The sequence below is a fragment of the Hylobates moloch genome, unplaced genomic scaffold, assembly GCF_009828535.3.
Source record: "Hylobates moloch isolate HMO894 unplaced genomic scaffold, HMol_V3 SCAFFOLD_13, whole genome shotgun sequence".
NCBI lineage: Eukaryota > Metazoa > Chordata > Mammalia > Primates > Hylobatidae > Hylobates > Hylobates moloch.
The window spans coordinates 57,103,123-57,128,553 of NW_026652288.1; the positions used below are offsets into that span (position 1 = coordinate 57,103,123).

The following is a 25,431-nucleotide window of genomic DNA, read 5'->3' on the forward strand; positions in this document are numbered from 1 at the left end:
CTTTCAGGTGTTTAGCACTTCTGCTAGAGCCCCTTTCAGAAATCAGAAATTTAGACAACAATTAAAAGCAAACAAACAATAACATGGCCACGCATATAGTTGTGTGAAATCTTGCTAGTCCCCTTTTTCTTCTCCCAAAATGTCTAGACTGAACCACAGCAGACTGACTGTTCACAACCTCAGGCTAAATTTCCTGAAGTTCCTCCTTACTATCTTACTCTGCTGCTTTCACAGAAGGAACCAAGGCTAAATTCTCAATTGTTTCTTTTTTTTTGTTTTCCTTTCAAATTACCTAAACAGTAGGTTTGTGGTCACCTGGTTTGAAATGCCCTCTATTTTCTCTGAAGGCCAAGTATCCTAGTATCCTATATTTGGGTATTGCACCTGTGATAGTTAACCAAGACTCTCAGGCTAGGCGCGGTGGCTCATGCCTGTAATCTCAACACTTTGGGAGGCCGAGGCCGGTGGATTGCCTGAGCTCAGGAGTTCAAGACCAGCCTGGGAAACATGGCAAAACCTCATCTCTACTAAATATACAAAAATTAGCTGGGTGTGGTGGTGTGTGCCTGCAATTCCAGCTACTCAGGAGGCTGAGGTGGGAGGATCACTTGAACCTGGGAGGCAGAGGTTGCAGTGAGCTGAGATTGCACCACTGCACTCCAGCCTGGACGATAGAGTGAGACCCTGTCTCCACACACACACAAAAAGACTCTCAGGAAGTATTTGTTCAAAGACCGAATTCACTCATACATTCAACAAATGTTTAGTGAACACCTAAATATATGTCAGATACTATTCTAGGCACAGAGGTGATCAGCACTGGGCATGCAAATAATTCTGCCCTCAAAGAGCTTACATTCTGGTAAAGGAGAGCATCAGAGCTGTCTTGACTGGCACACAACATTTCACATTCAAATGATTATTTTGTTCCAACACAGAATATTCTGCCTCAGGTGCTATTTCAGTCATATAGATATAATTGAGGAGTGATAAAGGGTATACATTTGTTTTTCTACTTACCACGTAGGTATCATTCTAAAAAAGCAGTGCTAATATTGTAGCATCCTATCTGATAACTACAGTTACCTGTATCTGAATGTTTTTGTAAATTTTATAATGTCTTCAGGTCTATGTGACTTGTAAAATATCCAAAATTGATGTGGATTACTCATCAAAATTTGAAATGGTAATTTTTAGTCACCAAGTAGAAACGAAAAATGAAAATGATTGCTTCAAGATTCTGCAAGAAGTTTTGCTATAATTATATACCAGGCTTAATAATGGTCGAGTCTGACACACACATTCCAACATTCTGTTGGAATTAATTGAGGTAAAATATTTTGTGGATCTTTTCTTTCTTTTCTTCTCTCTGTATTTATAATTCAGATGAATGAAAGGAGCCTGATTACTAACTGGAGAGTTCACCAGGTTACTTTTTTCTTTTTTCTGGTTAATGCTGCATAGCCACAATTTATTATTACTTGCTACCGGTCTCCATCCTCAGTATTATCTGGTGATCAAGTTGCACTGAGAGATGCTATTTTTGTATAATGCCACAGGACATATGCATAGAAGTTTTTCACATCTTACATTATGTAACTGAAAGGCATTAGAGCTAGTTCCAAATGAATCTTTTTGTTTAACCAGTTCCTAAAGAACTCATTTTTTATATGTACCAGCTGTACTGTACAGTTGAACAGTTACAATTCTTAGAGGTCACTGTGTGTCCCATTTACCATATAAATAGCAGTGTGATGGTCTGGAACCATTCGATTTCTTATTTTCCTTATATGCCTTCTTTCTGGTGTAAAAGCATTAAGGAATTTTGACATAATGATAAGCTGCTATTTAAAGTCCTCACTTGTGAAGATTGGAATGCAATGCATTCAGAAGAAATTTACAAGCTATGCATTCATCCGAGGTTAGAGCCAGCAACACTGAGCATTGTTTGAAGGCAGGAAACAATTTACATTTCAAATTTCTGTTACCTTGATTACTTTGACCATGGAGGTGATTATCAAAAAAATTTAATAAGATTTTTAAGATTCTTATACAGTCTTATAGGAAGCAAAATATCTTTGTGATAACTAAATACATGTAATTGCTAGCCAGATGTTTTGTTTTTGTAATGCCAAACAGCTGGATGTTAAGAAACATTGGATAATTGTGTTTTTAAAGTTTTTTTTTTTAATGTGAATGTATGCTTGCCATAATGTGGTCATAGTTACATAGTCAACATCAGAACATGGCTGTTTTGTAGTTTTATATCCTAATACTAATACACAATCTCAAAAGTATATCTGGAAAAGATTTCTTTGCTGTGTAGAATTCTCCCCGATTTCTGAAGAAATTACATCCAGTTGTATAGGGATGTTTATAATAATAATACAAGGACAAGTGATCATTATCCAATTAAATTGGTATTTTGCAGGAGAGGACCTAGCAAAGCCAGGGTTACACATCAAGATGGAACTGAAGAAAGCTTAATTTCAACTCAAGAAACTGGAGAATCAGCCAGGTGCAGTGGCTCATGCCTGTAATCCCAGCACTTTGGAAGGCCAAGGTGGGCGGATCACCTGAGGTCAGGAGTTCAAGATCAGCCTGGCCAATATGGCAAAACCCTGTCTCTATTAAAAATACAAAAATTAGCCAGTCGTGGTGGCAGGTGCCTGTAATCCTGCTACTCAGGAAGCTGAGGCCAGAGAATCGCTTGAACCTGGGAGGCAGAGGTTGCAGTGAGCCGAGATTGCGCCACTGCACTCCAGCCTGCGCGACAAAAGTGAGACTCTATCTCAAAAAAAAAAAAAAAAAAAGAAAAGAAAAATAAGAAACTGGAGAATGAACTGAAGAATCAATTTATAGATCACTTCGTCATCTAAAGTGAGCAAAACAATCTCTTGTGGCAGTTGGAATAATTGGTAATAATTGGCACATTGGCTGAAATTTCCACTAAGTGAAATTGCTGCAACAATTAATACTTTAATAATATAATGATTGTATTTAATATATTTCATAATATAATGATTTAATAATATAATATTGGATATATATAGAGATCTATCTATCTATCTATATAAAGTGAGACTCTACACACACACACACACACCCCCACATATATTTGGAGACAACGTCTTGCTCTGTCACCCAGGCTGGAGTACGGTGGTGCCATCACAGCTCACTGCAACCTCAGCCTCCTGGACTCCAGCCCAGCTTGCCCAGCTAATTAAAAACAATTTTTTTTTGTAGAGACAGTCTCCTTATGTTGCTCAGGCTGGTCTTGAACTCCTGGGCTCAAGCTATTACTAGTGGAAGTTATCCGAGTTTCCAGTAGCGAATCCGTAGGCGTCTGCAGCAACCTCAGTTCTTGCCGCCTCAGAAGAAAGAATTCGACTGAGGGGCATAAAGCAGAAGAACAGATGGGGGCAAGTTTCAGAGCAGGAATGGAAGTTTATTAAAAAGCTTTAGAGCAGGAACGAAAGAAAGGAAAGTACACTTGGAAGAGGCCCAAGTGGGCATCTTGGAGGTCAAGTGTGGCATTTGACCTTTGACTTAGGGTGTTATATGTTGGCATACTTCCGGGCTCCTGCGTCCCTTTTTCCTTGATTCTTCCCTTAGGGTGACCTGCCAGCATGTGCAGTGGCCTACTGGCACCTGGGAGGTGAGCATGCACAGTGTGTTTACTGGAGTCTGGCTCATGCTTGCCTGGGACTTTGTCCCTTTTCCAGTGGAATGCCCTGGGAAGGTCATACTCCGCCATTTTGGTTCTTTTTTTTTTTTTGAGATGGAGTCTCGCTATGTCACCCAGGCTGGAGTGCAGTGGCGCAATCTCAGCTCACTGCAAGCTCTGCCTCCCGGGTTCACGCCATTCCCCTGCCTCAGCCTCTCTGAGTAGCTGGGACTACAGGCGCCCGCCACCACGCCCGGCTAATTTTTTTTTTTGTATTTTTAGTAGAGACGGGGTTTCACCATGGTCTCGATCTCCTGACCTTGTGATCCGCCCGCCTCGGCCTCCCAAAGTGCTGGGATTACAAGCGTGAGCCACCGCGCCCGGCCCGCCATTTTGGTTCTTAATACGCATGCTTGAGCCCACTCGCCCAATTCCTGAGATCTTAATTGAGAAGCTGTCAATCACCAATTTCAGGTATTTTCTATCTGTAGGGGACCTGCCTTTCCTTGGTGCTGGCTGTGACCAGTTATTATTTTAGAGAGGCAGTGTGACAACTGCCTGACCATCAACTGATGGTTGCCTGACTTTGCTGGTGAGGTGTGCTGGGGAGCCCTCTCCTGCCCTGGTTATGCCTGACTAGTTACCTACTGTAACAAAGCCATTCTCCCGCTTCCGCCTCCCAAACTGCTGGGATTATAGGTGTGAGCTGCTGTGCCCCATGTATTTCGTTATATTTAAACAAAACTCTGTGTTGATGAGAATAGGAGAATCTTTCCCCCATTTATTTTGTCTCCTTCTTTAGTTCTCTGAAGAGCTCTGTAAAACATTCTAGATACTCAGTTAAATGCTTGTTTATTCTAAAAATGTCCCAAAATTCAACAGCCAAGACTTTAGCATTGTGATTTATGAGTTGCCTAGAGAGAAAAACAAAACATCTCCTTTCTGTGTGCTAAATGCCTCCAGGTACTTTTTCCCAAGCATGTTTTATCTGAATCAAAAAAAGTAACACAAATTAACAAAAGTCTCCAAAAGTTCTTATTTCAGTTACTCATTTATTCAACATACATTTAGTAAACAGATACCGTATGCAAAGCCTGTTGCTATGCACAGAAGAGATATGAAAGAGAAAAGGGAAGGGGGGAATATTCGTTCTGGAGGAGACACAATGGCCCATGCACTGTGCTAAGCATTTGATATCTGTGGGGCTATCTGAAGACATAGCTACTGCCTTCAACAAGCTTTGCAGTCTAGCAAGGAGAGTATGATGGGTACTATTCCTATAGCAAGGTAAAATGGGAGCATGTGCCACAAGACAAGTACAAACTGGATTGCATTGAGAGTGGAGAGGAAGAGACCACCTTCAAATTGAGAGGTCAAGAAATCCCAGCTGAGAATTGGCTAGAATTTCAAGGATTTCAATAGGAGAGCATAGCATGTGGTGGCAGAAGTTGGGGAATCTAGAAGTCCGCATAGGTAGATGTGTGATGTAAAGAGTATGGGTAGGAAAGACGCGGGAACTATTTGAGCAAAAACAAATGCAGTTTAGACCAGGTGCAGTGGCTCACACCTGCCATCCCAGCACTTTGCGAGGCCAAGGTGGGTGGATCTCTTAAACCCAAGAGTTCGAGGCTAGCCTGGGCAACATGATGAAACCTTGTCTCTACCACAAATACAAAAATTAGCTGGGCATGGTGGAAGGATCACCTACCTGAGCCCCAGGAAGTCAAGGCCACAGTGAGCTGTAATGGCACCACTGCACTCCAGCCTGGGTGACAGAGTGAGGTCCTGTCTCAAAACAAAACAAAACGAAACTAAACGACAGAAAGAAATGCAGTTTAGGTGGTGAATAGGGCATACCAGAGCCTCCTGAACATGTCAGACCAAAATAATTACTTCTGTAAGTGTTTGTATCTGTGGGAATTTAAAAAAAAAAAAAAAGAGGTTTCTTTTTAGATTTCGCCTAAATCTATTAATTCAGAATCCCGGGGGTACTTTTTTTTGGCAAACGCTTTTCTTTTTAAAGCAAGTACTCGAAGTGATTGCTAACATCAGGTAAGTTTGGGAAGCCCTGGAATGTGAGGGCTGGAATGATAAAGGGAGGCCCTGCACTTGGATTGTATTCAGAAGGCAATCTGTTGCATGCAAGAATTCCCACCTATTTGGTCAATAAGCAAAATATTCCTAAATTGTCTTTGTCTGTATGCCTTTGACTCTTCAGTCACATTCTTTTAGACTTTTGGGAACCCAGGTCGCTCAGATAAATGTGACACAAGGCCAGCCCTCCCCGTCTTGAAGAATTGTGACACTGTGGAGCCAGAGCGTGGATCCGCACAGTCCAAGTGGAGCAGGCAGCTGCTGCTAAGAGCTTCTCTTTCACTGAATTGGGCCATGTTCTCTGTGGCATGTTTAAATAGCCCTTTAAAGGCAGTAAAAATGGGTTTCTATTGCTCAATCCCTCCTCTGTGGTTGCCCCACTGACAGGACTGAGACATGTATTGAGTGGATGGGAAATGTCATTCTGGCTTGGTCTCTTCTGTCTCTATTATTTTAGAAGTGAAAGCTCACAAGCTGTTAGGGAATGGATGAACAAAATGAAAAGGCACTGGTGCTAGATCCAAGTCTTTTAATTTTTATTAACAAATGCTCTCTTATCTGGACCATAGTGCATGATGGCCTTTGGAATGCCCAAGGAGAGGACCTTCCCTTTTCATTTTGTCCCCTTCTTTTTATTTGTCCCCTTTCTATTTTATCTTTCTGGACCCAAGTCCTCGTTTCTAAACACATCTCTTCTTGGCTCTACCTCCCAGACTGGCTCCCTCATGCCTTCCCCTGGGTCTCTGGTCTCCTTAGCTGTCTGTGTCCCCTCTTCCTGCAGCTTCCCACCCCTTCATCATCTGAACTCATCCTCAGCCTCTCCAGAGCAACATGGTGACCCCTTTACTCTCTCTCAACTTCCTTGCTTTTCACCCTTGCCCATGAACTCCATCAACCCATTTCCAGCTTCCCCTTCCTTGACTTCTTGTCCTTTTCTTTTGGTGCTGCTACTCTATGCCCGGTTGTCCAGCTTCATTCCTCCTGTCTCCATGTTTCCTTCAAATCTCTGCCTCTTCCCATCCTGCTCCTGGCTGCCCTTGATCTGCTTAAAGTTACAGTAATATCACTGAATTCTGCTTCGAGGTAGACTGCAAGAGTGGTTGGGACCAGAAATTAAGAAGAAAGGTGGTCAAGAGCATTCATTGGTTCCTGGGCTCCACTGCCTGGTTTCAAGTTCAGACTGTGTGGTCTTTGTAAGTGCCTCTTTGTGCTTCATCTTAATCTTTCAAATGGGCCTGCTAGCAGTATGCAAGTTGTAAGGCTATTATGAACATTGAATAAGCTCATATACGTCAAGCACTTAGAACAGGGCCTGGCATGTAAATACCATGAGAGTGTTCATTGTGATTTCTCTATTTGGTCTGTGTCCTGTAGCTGCTTCCTTTTTCATTCACACTGAATATGTCTGCGCATTTCCCAGGTTATAACATTGGTATAATATTTGTAAAATTTTTAAAAAATATTTCTTAGCTGGGCACGGTGGCTCACACCTGTAATCCCAGCACTTTGGGGGGCCGAGGTGGGCGGATCATGAGGTCAGGAGTTCGAGAGCAGCCTGACCAACATAGTGAAACCCCGTCTCTACTAAAAACGTAAAAAAATTAGCTGCGCCTGGTGGTGGGTGCCTGTAATTCCAGCTACTCAGGAGGCTGAGTCAGGGGAATTGCTTGAACCAGGGAGGTGGAGGTTGCAGTGAGCTGAGATCATGCCACTGCACTCCAGCCTGGGCGACAGAGTGAGAGTCTGTCTCAAAAAAAAAGAAAAAAGAAAAAAGAAAAAAACTTATTCCTTAAGATGAAAAACTTTAATGCTTGCTTTCTACAGTCTATGTATAAGCTGGTGTACAACAGAGAAGATGCAAGCTCCCTTTCCACTGCATGTCTGCTCAAAAAATGACTAGTCCATTTTTGTGAGCAGAAAGTTCAAAGCCAAAGTTTGGTTGATTCAAGTAATTCCTCCTTGCTAATATACACTGAGAAATGGTGAGCCGTTCTTTTGTCTTTTCCTTATTTGTCTTTAGCTATGTTCATTGACCTAAACTTGACAGTTTGTGTTATGCTCATGGACTAGAAATTGAAATTGCAGAAAATAAGGAAGAAGGAATTGAAAGAAGAGACTAGAAAGGGGGCATTTTACAAATTGTGAAAGATGAATATCAGCACCTTGTTTTAAAACAAGAAATGGATCTCCAGAGAGGAAGGACTGATCATCCTTTAGAGTAAAAGGTCTATAAACTGTCATGCATCAGATTCACCTGAAGGAGCCTATCCTCAGGCTTCTGACGAGTTCAGAGTTGCATTTTAAACAAACTCCCAGGTGATGCTGTGATATAGTTTGGCTGTGTCCCCACCTAAATCTCATCTTGAATGGTAATCCCTATAATCCTTACGTGTCCTGAGGGACCTGGAGGGAGGTAATTGAATCATGGGGCGGTTTTCTCTCATGCCGTTCTCGTGATAGTAAGTGAGTTCTCACGAGATCCGATGGTTTTATAAGCGTCTGGCATTTCCCCTGCCAGCGTTCATTCGCTCTCCTGCTGCCGTGCCTTCTACTGTGATTGTAAGTTTCCTGAGGCCTCCCCGGCCATGCAGAACTGTGAGTCAATTAAACCTTTTTTCTTTATAAATTACTCAGTCTTGGGCATTTCTTCATAGCAGCATGAGAATGGGCTAATACATGCTGCTATAGTCCAGGGACCATACTTTGAGAAATACTGCCATAGACTTTTCTTCCTGTCCCTTCGTAACACTTTATTCTTTCCTTTTTGTTCATTAAAAAATAGTAGTATCTCCCTTAGTAATAGGGAGATATTACTGCTCTAAAATAATTTCATTCTTCATTGGCGTTAATGCCATTTATTGTACTTTCTATTATCTTTATTTGTAAAGTTGTCCTCGTTCACATACAACGAATTCTTCTCTTCCTCCTGAACCCTCATCACCAGCTCCACCTGCCTCAGTCCCCAGCACACCCGAACCCCGGCTTCTTACTTGCAAATCCTGCCCAAATGACCAATACATACTGGAATAGAGACTTTCTACCAGGTTAGAGTATGGAAAAGAAGGGTCTTGAGGTTGAGCTAAAGCAAGAGAATTACCACCAAGGGTTTTCCAGGAGTGTGCTCAGCCAGGAGGGAGAGGAAAACAACAGGGTCAGAAGCTCAAATGCTGGGTGACAGACATGGTGATGTATGGAGCTGAATGTTAGCATGAGGACCATAATAGACACCTATTGCTTTTGCCTTCCTATCCCCCAATCTCTCTCTCTCTTTTTTTTTTTTTTTTTTTTTTTTTTTGGTGCCCCCCACTTTCCCTCTCTTTTTTTTTTTTTTTTTTTTTTTTTTTGGTGGAGCATCTGACTTTACCTTTAAGGAACTGTTTTTCTTTTATATTTTGTAGGTCTAATTTGAGGCCCTACTTTCCCAACTCCAGGTATGGGCTCTAGGCTTTTCAATGAGAGTAGCTCATGCTCTGGTTGGGGTGACTTGTGGCTGACTGGACATGTGGCCCCAGGGGGCTATTCTGAGTCCTTTGAAGCCTGAGATGGAGGGAAAAGGCCACTCTCCTTTGGAAAGTTCAGAAGCTAAGATTATGTCCGTTAGGTCTGCTGGGGACTACACAGTCTTCTATTTGGAGAAAGCATTCCTGAAGATGAAGTCAAGACTAAAGAAATCAGGATAGGGAGAGAGATGGAGAGGGAGAAGAGGAGGGAGTTCAGTTATTTGAATCCCTGAATCTAGCTATGCCGGAAGCCAATCTACTGTTGGAGTTCTCAGTTATGTGAGCCAATTAAGACTCTTTTTTGCTAAAACCACATAAATTGGGTTTCTGTCATTTGCAATAGAAAAAAAAGTCCAGAAGGCCATTAAAAATGTTGCTTTGGTCTATGGGATATCCATATCATGTCCCCTTGGTTTTTCCTTTGGAACCTCCCTCTTCTCCCTACTCTCAAGTGTATGGATAGTGACACTTGGCTTGGCCAATCTGTGATTTCCGTCTTCTAGGCTATAGCAATTGGTTCAGGGATGAGCACAAGGTGTAATCCAGGTCTGGGAGACTCATTTCTGGATTTTTTTATGAAGTGTTGGAAACGTAAAGCTACTTTTTTTTTCCTGAAATTGCAGTGCTAGAGGACATCAGCCCGGAGCTATTGGGGTGATTATATAGGAAGGGTTTGTGCGAAAGCAAAGCCCACAGAGAACATTTGGATGTAGGGAGATCAAGGCTGATGACATCAAGATTCAGAACAGCTGAAGTTAAGAGGGTCAAGAAGCTTAAAAACACATTAAAGAGAATTGTTAATCAGCTGCAGAGCGCACATGTTTAGAATCTCAGTAAATCATGGTCAACTTAAGCAGATTTTCCTAATTGGCTTTGTGTTCCAAAAGATTTTAGTTGTAGTTTTAGCCAGTTTTTTCTGTCTTTTGCTCCATTATATATAAGGATAAAAATGATTCTTACTGAAAATTATGATAGAATCAGAATTTCAGTACTGAAAGGGACCTTAGAGTTTATCTAGCCTTGAGGTTTCCAAGTTATGGGCCATATCATTTTTACAAGTGGTCCCTAAATTCATATGTGTCACAAACATCATTCTGCAGATAAAAAAATGCTTATATCTGGGACACATGCGTGGATTATCATTTTTCAAATGAATGCAGGTGCTGCTATGACTATGTTAGACTTCATTTAACGTTTGGACGGAAAGCCCAGTACCATTTATCAATCAGTAGAGCCATTTTTTCGATCAGTAGAAATGTTTACTACCAACCTTTTAGTAGGGGGAAGAGTCTGAAAACGGTTGATGTTAACATATTTCACGTAACTGAAAGGATTTTAAAACATATCTCTGGCCCAAAATGTTGATTTTGTAATAAGTGAAGAATCTAAGAGGTTACATGACCTGTCTGAACATTTGTAGTGGTTCTGTGCTACTTTTGTCATGGTGCAAGGCTGTGGAAAGGTGGCTACCTAGGGGACATGGTACCTACGTGGTACATGGAAAAGAGGTGAAGAGTCTTGTGTCGTTATATCTCTGCCACCTGTAATCCTCACCACCGTCCCTGGCTCCTGGGTATCTTCCCGCCCTGCCCATCCTTTTGTGCCCCTTCCCCTGGCTTGCTGCACTCTTGTCACATGACTTCCTTCCAGTGTTTTGGAAAGGCTCTGCTTTTCTCATCCCCGGTATTTGGCACACGTGATTGCCTGTCTAGAATGCTCTCAGCCCCATTCCTTTGCTTGAGTTAATGCCTCCTCTGTCCTCACCTCTCAGCTCAAGAGTCACTTCCTCAGAGGAGGGCCACCATGATTACACTCATCCCAGCCCCTGTCCAAGGCAGGTCCTTTTGTTGTGTGTCTTCTGCAGACAGCATTGCTTTCCTTGGGCATATTTCCCTCAGTGTGGAACTCTGCTTTTTTTTTTCTTTTCATCCAAAATGTGTTTATTGAGATGGTTTCCCACTCGTCTTGATTCAGAGTGCTTTTAGTGCTGCTTCCTCCTGAAGGAACATCCTTCTAAGCCTTGCTTTTCCTCCTGTAGGCTGGCAGAGGACAGTGGAGCAACCAACACACAAAACTACCATTTGTGCATGGCTAAAGACAGTGGTGATTTTATAGCATTCTGGGCATTTCACTTCCATGAAGTAGGAATTGGGGCTCTGCACCAGGAGTTTCTTCTTGTGTTTCCTCTTCTCTCTTCTGGAGAGGGATGAAGGAGATCCTTTGCGAGAGGCATGTTCTCGTGTGAGTAGGTGGTCACTGCGGGAAAGGCGGAACTCTGCTTTTGTGCTGGCATTTGATGAGGTCTGATTTCCCCACCTGAGAAAGCGGAGTCCTGACAGCCGAGACGGTGTTGATTTTTGTGCATAATTGTCTTCACTGGTGCTTGGCATGTAATAAATGTGTTGCACAGATGAAGCAGAGGCTTCTAAGGTGCCTTAAATTCCTGCTATCTCTGCTCCTCTACCTCTGTTATGCCAAATTTCACATTCTCATGCTTCATTTTTACCTTTTATTTCCCTGTAATTAGTCTTGGAACTCTTCAAGGGCAGAAACTGTATTGTATTTATCTTTATGTATCTATTTTTATCTAAAATGTGAAGAGAAGGCCCACCTGCAAGCTCGTGACATAACCAGAAAACTATGTCCTATATACAGCCCTCCTAAAAATAGCCCAGCACGTGCTCTGGTATAATCTGACTCAGATGCTTTATGTAGTAGAATTTCAGGAATATGCCTGTCTTTACACACTCATTAAAACCCCTGAATTGAGTTAGCCTTTTAAGTGTATTTCAGCAACTGCTATGATAAGATGAATGTATTATCCTGGGTTTAACGAGAAGCAGAGGCTCCATGAACTGTGAGCATTCTGTTGCTTCACAAACACCCCTTCTCTACTTAACCTGAAGTAAAAGCTAAAGGGTTGAAGGATGTGTGGGCTGGGAAGACCACCCAAGAATAATGTCGTATTTACTGTAATGTATAAGCACAAACTTTTAGGGTTATACACCACGGGTTTGAACCTTAGCTTTGCTACTAACTACCTGTGTGGCCTTAGCAGGACTCTCTCTAAGTTTTATTTTCTTTGCAGCTCAGTAGAGAGAATAACAGTACCTGCTTTATAAGGCTGCAGGGAGCATCATTGAAAGCAAGCATGTGAAGTATTCTGCACAGGCCAGACTTGAGGGTTCAGGGCCATAACCACTGCTTCCCCACCCTCAGTGGGAGGCACGTGGGTGGGTGGGAGGCAGGTGGGTGGGTGGGTAGAGCTTGAGTAGCAGGAACATCCTGGATGAGACAGTGCTGCCTCTTCTTTCTCTGTAGCCAGAGTGGTAAATGCGAGAGGAGTAAAAAGGTCCTGGGGAATAGAGAACAAACTTATCCAAGCCATGATCAACCATTTGTTCTTTGGAGCAAGGAGTGGGGGTGGGGGTTGGGGTATGGGTGACTTGAAGATAAAGGTGGGACATCTAACTGACATTGGTTATAATGGTAAGTTTGTTTCAGTAAGAATAAAATATCAGGCTGGGCATGGTGGCTTATGCCTGTAAGCTCAGCACTTTGGGAGGCTGAAGTGGGAGGATCGCTTGAGCCCAGGAGTTTGAGATCAGCCTGGACAACAAGATGAAAACCTAGCTCTGCAAAAAATACAAAAATTAGCCGGCCGTGGTAGTGTGTGCCTGTAGTCCCAGCTACCTGGGAGGCTGATACTGAGGGTGTGAGAATCACCTGAGCCCAGGAAGTCGAGGCTACAGTGAGCTGAGACCGTAACACTGCACTCTAGCTTGGGCGACAGAGGGAAACCCTGTTTTTAAAAAGAAGTAAAAAAGAATAAATATCAAAAGACCTGGAGGAAGGAAGACAAAACAGATACACTTAAAATATAGCTCAATGGCAGATCCTGGGATAAAACATGTCTTAGAGCTTCCTGGCAGCTGTGGACTCTGACGTATTTTCATTGTAGATTTTAAGTTTATTTTTTCTTTGCATAATGTCTAATTTACATGCTGATTTCTCCTGAAACCTGATGTTGAATCGTTGCTTTTTTTAAATGGAAAGAATTTAGATTAGATCATGGAGTGAAAGAATACTGTAGTTTATAAAGTGCAACACAAATGTAAAGAATAATCGTTAAAGCATTCTAACTCCAGTGAACCATCTTCTCCTTAGTTCCTTCTAACCCACTCTCCAGACTTGACCAGAGGGTTATTCCTAAAACACAATCTGGTCACATGTTTCCTTTGCTTATAGTCTCTGTCCTCCGTACTTACCGCAGTAATTGTCATTTTCTTTATATGAAGTTTTTGTTAAATGGTCTAAAATCACACAGTATTAAAAGCAGCAATCTTTCCCTCCCCAATCCTGTTCCTCAGAGCAGAGTTTATAAAACTACCTCAGTGTTCAAGTGCTCATAACACTCAAGTGCATTGGTAGGGTTTCTAGGACTTAAATTATTTTAAAAATCTAACTATCATAACCACTTACCGTTAGTTGGGAAATTACCAAAAAAAAAACACCTGTGCCTTTGCTTATATTGCCCTAATGGTACCGTAGTTTAACAATTATATTGTTGGCTGGATCCCAAATTATGTAATTGCCTTAATTTGGGGCCACTTAAATTATTTCCAATTCTTATTGCTATAATCTATGGAAAACATCTTTTTCAAATTTATTTTGTTTATATTAAAATATAAACATATATTTCAAAATTGTTTCCTTAGGGTTGATAGTCCAAATGGCAAAATCTGGGCCAAATAGTACAAATACTTTTATGGATCATGAAACTCATAAACTATATTCAAAAGTGATTTGCCACTATCCGGTGCATCCAGAAATACATTCAAGTACTCTTTTCACCTCATCCTTGCTATTCCTTTTTTGATTTTGACTAATGTCTCATTGTTGTGAAATCTAGACCTTTACAAAATTCTCTAAGTAGTATTCTTGGTGGGAAACATTAAGACATAAAATGTAATACTCTACTTGTAAACTTGAATTTCTTTTCTTTTTTGAGATGGGGACTCTGTCACCCAGGCTGGAGTGCAGTGGTGCCATCTTGGCTCACTGCAACCTCCACCTCCTGGGCTCAAGCGATCTTCTTATTTCAGCCTCCCAAATAGTTGGGACCACAAGCATGTACCACCATGCCCAGGTAATTTTTTTTTGTTTTGTGTTTTTTGTAGAGACAGAGTTTCACTATTTTGCCCAGGCTGAAACTTTGATTTCTTTTAAGGTTTAAAATACTGAAACTTTATTGTTTTCAAACTCTTATCAAATTACCAGATATGATGCGTTCTAGCATTATTTTCTCATACATTTATAATTTCTACCTTGTTTTATTTCCTGCAGCTTGTTGCTGTAGGAAAAGGTATGGTGAATCACATGCCATTTTGTGTTGGCCAAGAAAATAACTCCATCTCTAGTTGTCTGGCACATCTTGACAAAATATACAGTGCAGTTTAGAAGTGTTTCAAAGGCTTCTTGCTCCAAAATTTGGGGAAAAAAACTATCCATTGCTTGCATATGTGAGCATAAAATGATTCACTTGGCATTAATGCCTTTAGGTTCTTTGATTGACTAGGGTATGTGAGAGAACTAAGAGAAAGGAACACTCATTAAAGGCAAATAAAGACTTGATACTTTTTCTTCTTTATTCACTGGGTAAGATTTATAGCATGGTAATCAGAAATTCCAAACTGGCTCTCAGGCATTGTATCTACATGATGCCAACTCTTGTAAGTGAACTGTAAATTTTGTTCTCAAACCATTGCTTCATGCTATTTTTCACCAGGGCAAATAAGCAGATTGCTCTCAGGAACCAGAGGTTGCATGGATGGCTGGTCCAATTGATCCGCCTGTCCTAATGGATCATTGTGTAACAGGGTGGAAAAACAGGAAACTTGATTTAGGCACCATTTTGATCAGAGACTGAAGTCAAATGATGTGAGTGCTCAGGTAATTATGATTCCTTTAGTTAACTCCATCCTGTAGAGTAGGGAGCTCTGCTGATCTCACCTCAGTCATGCTTGTGACAATAGAATTATTTTTCAGGGGGTCAGTATTTGGTAGTTTTGAGAGAAGGTTCAGTTTTACCAGAGGAATGTTATAAATGCAATAGTTTTATTATAATTTCCATGTAACTTCTGAAGAGGAGGAACATACATGGTTTTCTCAAGAGTGAAAAACAATTCTCAGCAAACAATTTGTTGTGAAAAAATGCCCTTTACCTTTTATAGATGTTTGTGTCTGTCCAATCCTGGCTTCTTCTCAGTTTCTCAGAACGCTCATCCATCCCATCCACCCCATCCCAGAATTTGTATGACCCCTGGCAAAACACAAAAGTCCTCTCCCCACTAATGAGAGGTTTGGGAAACATATTCTCTTGTGTGTTATTCCCCAAATAGTTGTTTCATACCATTCTTCAGAGGCAAATAAATGAGCTGTGCTAAGGAATCAGTTTCATGTGTGTTTAGAAAAAAATGGATGCATCTGCCTTAATGGATAATTGTGTAACAGAGTTAAACAACAACAACAACAAACACACTTAGCCTTCAAGCTTTGGGGCTGCAGTGCCTGGAGATCAGCCAGATCTTTCCCGTTCAGTGACAATAAACATGTGGTAGTGTCCTGAACCAATGCTCATCTTGGGAGGAATTCAAGATTGGGGGTAGGGTGTGGAGGTACAGAGAGGGAACCTGCTGTTTGGTGCCTTTCTGCTAAAATCGTAGTCCTAGCCTTTCAGCTATTTTCTTTCTTAGCCCCTCCTTAACATTCCCTCAAGCCCCCACTCCCTGCACATGCAGAATGAGTGTGCTTCCTCCAACCACCAATCTCTCTATCCCCTGAATCCCTTATGCAGAGGAAGAGCCCAGCCCTGTGCCCTGCCTTGTTGCCTTATCCATAATAGTCAAGTCTCTTGGAGCTGGGCATCTTTTCACACCACCTTAGCTTTGTATTCTTCTAACTTTTGCACTTAGAGATTTATTATGCCCTGGAACTATTTCCTCAGCTCAGAAGCCTCAAGGTGGGTCGCAGAGCTTTGCTGTTCTTCCTCATGAGGGCTGCACCTCTGCCAAAATATTTCTCTTCCTGCTGCTGCTTTTTCCCAAGGTTGTTCTCTTGTCCCTTTCCCCATGCTAGGCAATCCGTCCTGTGCTGTGGTTGGGTCAGCCTGTTTTTTGGAAGGTATTTTTTACATTTGCTTCAGTTGTTTGGATTCTAAGGTAGGGTATACCCTCTCTGTGGTCTACATGTGAAAATGCATATTTACAAAGCAAAGCCAATATAAATGGATTATGCTGTTGACTTAATAAGAACAAAATTTTCTAGCAACAGGGAATAGAAATGTAAATTTAGTTTTTGGTGATTCATTACTTAATAGAAAATATTCCAATTCAACATTTGTAAATAAAGTAAGTACAATTTACTTATTCATCTGTTTAGTCAGCATATATTATTTGAGCATCTATTATGAGTCAGATTTCACACTAAGTAATGAAGACACAAAGAAGAATGAAACAATTCCCAACCACATTGGGAAATATGACAGTCTAAGGGAAGAGACACATACAAAAATAGGTCATTTGAAAACAATGTGATATTCTAGTAACAGGATATACACAGAGGATTAAGGGAATATGAATAAATGAACAATTGAATGAGTGAATGAAGTTTTCTATTTCCTTTAATGTAATAGAAAACAAGTAGTTCAATGGCTACTTACTGGATATAGAGGGTTGAAAATAAATCTGCACTTAAAAAAACACTCCTCCTATAAAGGCGTGGGTTTGCATTCTTTCTCCTGAAACTGGGCAGGTGTTTTCACTATATTTCTCAACAGTGTGTGATGAAAGTGATGCTGTGTGAATTCCAAAGTGAAGACAAAATGTAATGCTAATACTGCCTTGCTGGAGCTCCACGCACCATGCTGTGAGGAAGCCCAAGGTAGCCTGTGTAAGGACGCTACATGGAGAAGCCCTGGGCATACATGAATAAAAGAGCTGCCCAGCATCTCCCATCTGCTCCAACCTACCTACTGTTCCAGCCACTGTCTGACAGCAACCACATGAGAGACCCTAAGCCAGAGCCTTTTTAAAAAATTTTATTTATTTTATTTTTTGAGATGGAGTCTTGTTCTATTGCCCAGGTTGGAGTACAGTGGTGCCATCTTGGCTTACTATAACCTCTACTCCTGGGTTCAACTGATTCTCCTGCCTCAGCCTCCTGAGTAGCTGGGACTATCGGCACGCATCACCATGCCTGGCTGATTTTTTTTTTTTTTTTAATTTTTAGTAGACATGGTTTCACTGTTTTGTCCAGGCTGGTCTTGAACTCCTGACCTTAAGTAATCTGCATGCCTTGGCCTCCCAAAGTGCTGGGATTAGTGAGCCACTGAACCCCACCCTGGTAGAATCTTTCTCAGACTCCTGACCCACAGAAAGAACAAGAGAATAAAATGTTTGTTCTTGTTTCAAGACCTTAAGTATTGGATAGATTTGATATATATCAGAAAAATGGAACAGACTGTTACTTTGTAGTGGGGTGCTGCTAGAACAAAAGATGAAAACAATTTGGGGTCAGGCATCAGGGAGATGCTGGAAGAGCCTTGAAGATATTGTCAGCAGAAGCCCCTTGGGCCCTGAAGAATCTGTTGTAAAGGTTTAAAGGAATGTGAGGAAAACTTTATTGAAAACCAGAAGAAAGGAGGCCTTTGTTAGGTGGTGGTAGAAAGTTTAGCCAAATTGTCACCTGTAGTAGTATGGAAAAGAGGAAACATACCCAATGAACTAATGGATCTGTCTGAGAAAATTTGCAGGTAGAATGTTGAAAAGGCCAACTGGTTTCTTTTAGACATCACGCTAAGACACAAATAGATAAGCCAAAAATGCAACTGTTCAGTTTTTAATAAAAACATAGAGGAAATAGTAAGATGTCAAGACTGTTTTTGAAAATAAATATTTCTTATTTTACCAGAGAACAAAAACTCTCAAGTACTAATTTCAGGGCAGAGATCAAATCCAGGGTGGTCTTGTACAATCCTTTGTTAAGACCTCAAAGATGTTAGGTGGGGCCTCATATCCTCTCAAACAGACAAAAATGTTCTAAGAATCTGAAGGGTGTGCATCACAAACACTTTGTGTTAATAGGGTTTTTAAAATTTTTTGTTTTTGTTTTTGTTTTTTTAAGACTGTTTTGTTTAGGGTTTTTTTTGAGACAGGATTTTGCTGTCTCTCCCAGGCTAGAGTGCAGTGGCTCGCTGTTGGCTCAAGGGATGTAACCTCCACATCCCATGCTCAAGGGATTCTCCCACCTCAGCCTCCCAAGTAGCTGGGACCACATGTGTAAGCCACAAAGCCTAGCTAATTTTTGTATTTTGGTAGAGATAGGGTTTCAACATGTTGCCCAGGTGAGTGTCAAACTCCTGGGCTACAGCCATCCTCCTGCCTTGGCCTCCCTAAGTGCTGGGATTTATAGGCATGAGCCACTGTGCCAGGACTTTTAAGACACTTAAGGGAATTTTCCAAAGGCAACCTCACAGGGAGTGAAGGCTTACTTTAAAGAGTTTTGTCTAACTTTCATTTAATGGAGTAGATTACAAATTAATATACAAAAATTTCACAAAAAAATTTTAAAGGAATTGTATCAGCTTGAACTGAAAAGGACAGACGGAGCAAAATGAAAAGAGGCCTTTGTTTTCTAGAATGAATGTGGGCAGGAAGGATCCTGAAATATCTACTTAGCTGCATTTCCAATGCTAGGTCATAAATGGCAATACAACTTCTGCCTTGTTGAAACACTTGCAATGGAGTGCTGTTTTGGCAGGTAAGCCATCTGACTGCCCTAGGGGCACCATGCTGTGAAGAAGTCCAGTTGGTCTACCTAGAGAGATCATATAAAGAAGCACTGCGACAGCATGCTGAGAGAGGGGAAGAGAGAGAGGAGAGAGGAGGGTGAAATATATCAATCCCTGGCTAACCCCTAGCTTCTCCAGGCGTCTATTTTTTTTTCCTGCTCTGGCCACCATCTGACTGGGTGACAAGTCTCAAGCCAGACCTACCCAACAGAGCCCTTCTCAAATTCCTGACTCACAGGAACTGTGAATCATAGTGAAGTAATAATTGTTTTAAGCCATTAAATTTTGGGGTGGTTTGTTATATAGTCCTAAAAAACCAGAACACTGGCCATGTAAATTTGAACAGTATATAACTTTTTATGCTTCCAAATGGGAAAATAAATATTCATTTATTTACTCTTTGACTTATGTCAGATACATTGCAAGCAACTTAATGAATGAATGGATGAATGAACATCTCCATTTTGAGGTGAGAACATTCAAAGGTAGGCCATAGAGGATTTATGTAAGTCATCTAAGAATTCAAGGCAAGTAAATGTCACTAGTGGACTTGAATCATCCCAAAGCCATTAAAGTTCCATTCATTCAACACTTATTTTATTGTGTGTTAACTATGTGCCAGGCACTGTGCTAGGCAATGGGGGTATGGTGTTAAACAAGACATTCATTGTTTCTGCCCTAACAGTGCTAATATTCTTGTGGAAACTGACAGTAAACAAGAAGTAATTATACATTTTGACCAACATGGAGAAGAAATATAAGAGTGCCATGATGACTTATAGGAGAGGATGCTCCTTTAAAGAAGGTTTTTAGGAACATTCTCTCCAAGGAGGAGACATCTGAGCTAGAACTTGAAGGTTGAGAAGTAGTCAGCTATGAGAAGAGGAGACACAGCATTTTTTGTGAGAGGATTAGATGACGTGTGTGTGTTTTTTTGCACAGTAGTAAAGCATGTCACTTTACAGAGCCTCAGATGAGTGAGACTGGCAGTGAAAAAGCTTTGGGCACCTTGACAGTGAGGGCCTTCTTGAATTTTGCCACTTTAGCCCCTCTCTTGTCTTATCCTAGTCCTGACCCTGAACGTAGACTTGCAAATTTTAGATTTGTTGCATTATTGCCTATCACATTTAAGACCCATCTAATAAAAGAATCACCATAGACACAGGCGTACACAGATACACATACATAGGAAAAAGCCAAAGGATTGATCAAAATTAAGTGTTTAAAAATATTCATGTAACTGATGGGAATTTTATGATAAGCAGCAAGGGAATTGGCACTTACGTTTCAGCACAGGGCTTGCTGAGATACAAGTCTGGGGTTACTCAGTGGGGTAAGCAGGCTCATTGAGCTCATAATGTTTTAGTACTTGTTGGGGGATGAGCTAATCAGCTCCAAATGGGCAACAGGCAGCGAAATTGTGTGTGTGTGTGTGTGTGTGTGTGTGTGTGTATGTGTGTGTGTGAGAGAGAGAGAGAGAGAGAGAGAAGCGGGGGTAGGGAGGTGGGGTGTGGGGAGGCAATGTTCAGCCAATGAATGCTGTTCCAGCAGAGTTCATTTGGGAAAGTTTAATATTCACAAAGTCTTCTATAACATAAATATTTGTTTTGCTCAAATTCTTAGAAACTGAGATTCAAAGAATATGTACTATTGCACTTGGATTCAGAACGTATCATGGCCAAACTGAACCAAGGATTCCCCTTCATTAGTAAAATAATGTTGCCCTTGCAGGTTCTAAATCATTCCTGGGACAACGCAGACATGCCTGGGGAGATGGGGCCAAGCAGCAGACCTGAAACTAATTCCGGGCTTTGGAAAAAGGAGATACTGTGTCTGCTCACTTCATGTGTTATCTTCCAAGGATTCTTTTGGTATAAGCAGTTTTGCTTATCCTACCATTGTTCATTTTGCTCTCACTTTCTTTGAGGGATTATTTTTCCAGAGGAAAATGTGGTTCAAGGTCATTTCTAATTCCCTACATTTATTACTGTTGGGTTATTGATGTCTTTCTACTCTGATTATGCATGCCTGTCTTAAAGTTTTCTCTTTAAGAACTTTATAACTTTTCTTCTTTTCACACACTTCTTATTACTGGCATCACTGCAGCCTAATTGGGCCCTGGGCTCAGGAGAGGAAAAAAGCATGGAATCTACTCATCTGAAAAGTCAGTTTAACACAAGTTTATTTTCATTTATTATTTTTGTGTAGAGACAGGATCTTGCCATGTTGCCTGGGCTGGTCTCAAATTTCTGGCCTCAAGTCATCCTCCCTCCTTGGGCCTCCCAAAGTGCTGGGAGCCACTACACTTGGCTTAACACAAGTTTATTGAGTAACTACTTGAGTTGGGCATTGTCTCCTGGGTGCTAGGTATCTAGAGTTTAGTGAGTCCCTGGAAGAACTCACAATCTAGTATAATTACCTATTTGCATAACCATGTACAGTAAATAGGTAATTACAACACTGGTTTACAAACATCAAAGAAAGACAGTATGTGCTGGAAGTGGGCTGCTCAGAACTGGGATGATGTAGAGCATGCTTCTGCAGGACACTTCAGAGTTTTAGTCCAGATGAGATTTATTAGCTCATTCGCTTGTTAGGTTTTTATTCATTCATTCATCAAACATTTATCAAGCACCTGTCATGTGCTAGAAATATGCTAGGTGTAGGTAGTGGCAATACAAAATGAAAAAGAAGGATCCCTGCCCTTAGAGAGGTCACGATAGACATGAAAACACATGGCTGCAACGTTTTCAAATGCTATAATAGAAGTCTCTGCATGGAATGGTTGGATTACAAGGGGAGAACAAGCTCCTTCATGGGGAGGCTTCAGGAAAAATGTCAGAAGTAATGTTAGAAGAGAATTCTAAGACAAGTGAATGTTTACTGGGCTTTTATTAAAAAGAATACATGGGAGAAAGAATATTCCCGACTGAGGATGCACAGAGGCCAGGAGGCTTGAAACTACCTAGCACATTTTGGGGGAACTGCAAGATATCCAGCCCGGTTGGAGCTTCACATGCTTAGGGTGGGGCCCAGGGGGAGAGAACCTGTAGAGGCAGTAGGCACGGTGTTCCTGGAGAACCACACGCTGGCAGAAAGCTGAGACACAATGCAGGGTATTCAGGGAACCACAGTGATGTGGCCTGTCTGAGGCACAGGAAAGAGAAGGAACTAGAGAGGCAGGGAAAGACCAAAACAGGAAGGGCTTTGAATGGTAGTCTAAAGCAAATTGAGTTTTTTGTCATTGATGGGAAGCCACAGAGGGATATTAAGACATAACTGTTTTTAATTTTTTATTTCTAAATTAAGACAGTAAAATTCGCTTTCATTGGTATACAGTCCTACCAGTTGTGACAAATGTGTAAGTCATATTGCAACCCCTTTAGACAAATATAGAGTAGTTCCACCATCCCAAAAGAGTCCCCCAGGCTCTCCCTTTGAAGTCAGCTCTCCTCTGTCCCTGGTAACCAGTGATCTGTTTTCTGTTCCTGTGGCATTGCCTTTTCTAAAATGTCATAGGAACACAATAACATATATAGCTTTTTGAGTCTGACTTCTTTCACTTAGCATAATATATTTAAGATTTATCCATTTAATATGTATACCAGTAGTCTGTTCTGTTGTATTACTGAGTGGTATTCCATGGCATGGATATACCACAGGCTTTTAATCCATTCAACAATCAAAGGACATTTGGTTTACTTTCACTTTTTGGTAATAGAAAGCTGCTATGAACATTCAGGTACAGGCTTTTTATGAATATAACTTTTTCATTCCCCTTGGGTAAATGTCTAGGAGTACAATTACTGGGTCACTGGAGAGTATACGTTTAACTTTATAAGAACCTGCCTAACTGTTTTCCAAAGGTACTTGTACCCTTTTCCAATCCTATTAGCAACATATGAGAGTTCCAGTTACTCTGTATCCTTGTCAGCACTTGATATTGTCAGTTAAAAAATGGAGTCATTTTCATAGATATGAAATGATAATCTCACTGTGGTTTTACTGTTTTTTTTTTTTTGGCCAAATGACTAGTGATATTGAACACGTTTTGTGTGTGTGTGTGTTTTCTTTTTTTGCCATCCATATATCTTTGTTGGTGAAGTGTGTGTTCAAATCTATTGCCCAGTTTTATTTTTCCTTATTGTTGAGTTTTGAGAGTTCTTTATATATTCAGCATACAAATCCCTTATATGTATTTTATAAATATTTTCTTCCAGTCTGTGGTTTATCTTTTTATTCTCTCAACAGTGTCTTGTAGAAGCTTTTCATGTTGATAAGTCCAGTTTGTAACTTTTTTGTGGTCCAGGTTTTGGTATATTTTCTTTTTTGTTTATTTTTTGAGATGGAGTCTCACTCTGTCACCCAGGCTCACTACAACCTCTGGGTATATTTTCTAAAATCTTCACCTAAGCAAGGCTGTAAATATTTTCTTCTAAATTTTCTTTTGGAAATCTGTATAGTTTAGGTTTTTCATTTAGGTCTGTGATCCATTTTGAGTTAATTTTTGGATAAGGTGAAATGTATGGGTCGAAGTTCATTTCTTTTCACTTAAGGTTGCATCTTAGAAAGCCATCAACAATGCTGAGGGGGGATTGGAGAGACAAGAAAGTTGAATGTTTGTTAATTTATCTCTCGTTTTTCTAGGACTTTGTGCATCAGTAGATAAATGGAAAAATAATTCCCAACACAGGGATTGCTGGCATTTATGAATCAATTACATTGATTTGGCCAATATGAATGGTAAAATATTTTAAAAATACATAATAATTAGCCTGTTAGATGTATGACTTAGCGATTTGGCTGTATAGACATAGCCTGAACCCTTCTTTTGACCCAAATTTACTCCCTTATTTATCACTTGAGAGTTATAAGGAATTTAAAAGGAAGAATGTTTTCTCTTTTATGTTCTATGATTGTACATCTGAGTGAGACAATTACTATTATGCTTTGCTAGTACTCCTGGTGGTGTCATGATATTAAGGGAAGATGAATTTACTTTGACTAATGGATAAGAAAAAATTCTGTTTTAAGAAAATCCAGGTGTTGGCTTATGAAAGATGAAATTCCAGAGATTCCTCATATATGTTGTAGACAACAAAAATAATATATAAGCAAATGGAATTGAGGCAGGAGAATAGGGTCTGGAGTCAGGGAAGCTAAGGCCATTTCACACTGACCTCCTAGAACTAAATTGAATGGAAAACCCTAACTTTGCACATCTAAGTAACAAAAGGACCAGGGGCTACTCCCTTTGCAAACCCCTATTTTTTCTGCGTGGCATGTGGGAAATTGAAAGTACTTCTGATTGGTTGCTTTTTGCATAGGAGTGTAACTTTGTAACTTCAGCTTCTGACTGGTTGCAGATAGCAACCAATCAGACTGATCGCCAGCCAAGTCTTTGTTTGCATAGACGTTCAACTTTGTAACTTCACCTTAGTCTCTGAGGGCCACAACTTCATTTACATGAGGGGAACACAAAGTGGCCAATGGGAAATCTCTAGGGGGTATTTGGACCTGAGAAGATTCTATATCCAGGCCCTTGAGCTGCTGCCGCTGCCGGATCCCATGCTGTGGAGTGTACTTTCACTTTCAATAAATCTCTGCTTTTGTTGTATCATTCTTTCCTTGCTCTGCTGTGTGTTTTGTCCAATTCTTTGTTCAAAACGCCAAGAACCTGGACAACTTGCAGTCAAGACCATCTACCGGTAACAGAACTACTTCCTCCGCCCATTCTACAACTTCATTTTTAATGAATAGCCTATGCTATTCTTGAATTTCTTAAAATTAATTCATTTAAACTATCAAGTGGAAAGTAGAGAATAGGGGTTTAGGCTGTGGAATCCAAATACTCAGGTTCAAATCCCAGTGTCTCTAACTGCATGACGGGAAAGCTCCTTAAATGCTGTGATCTCATTTCCTCCTCTATAAAGTGTGAAAGATGATATTTATACATATGGCTCTTGTGAGAATTAATTGAAATAGTGCTTTAAATGCTTAACTAAGACTGATAAGTAGTATGTGATCAATAAATATCAGCTATTATTAATAAAATTGAGAGCTTGCTTTAAGCTATTCTATGCATTGTGAAAGGATATAACCATGGAATAATACAGGGCTTCCTTCCTCAGGGAGTTTGCAATTTGCAACTCATTTGGGGATGTGGATGTGTAAAGAATGACCACTTAACATTCAACTAGAGGCTGCTCTGCCTATGGAGTGGCCATTCTTTATTTCTTTACTTTCCTAATAAACCTGATTTCACTTAAAAACCAGAATGAAATAAGTGTTGTATTCTATTTGTTAGATGAGGTGAGGCT

General features: G+C 40.7%; 1 pseudogene; it reads right to left on the reverse strand.

The window, feature by feature from the left end:
• Positions 1-11,242: 11,242 nt before the first annotated feature.
• Positions 11,243-11,500, reverse strand: LOC116480261 (small ribosomal subunit protein eS27-like; annotated as a pseudogene).
• Between the last annotated feature and the right edge of the window lie 13,931 nt (positions 11,501-25,431).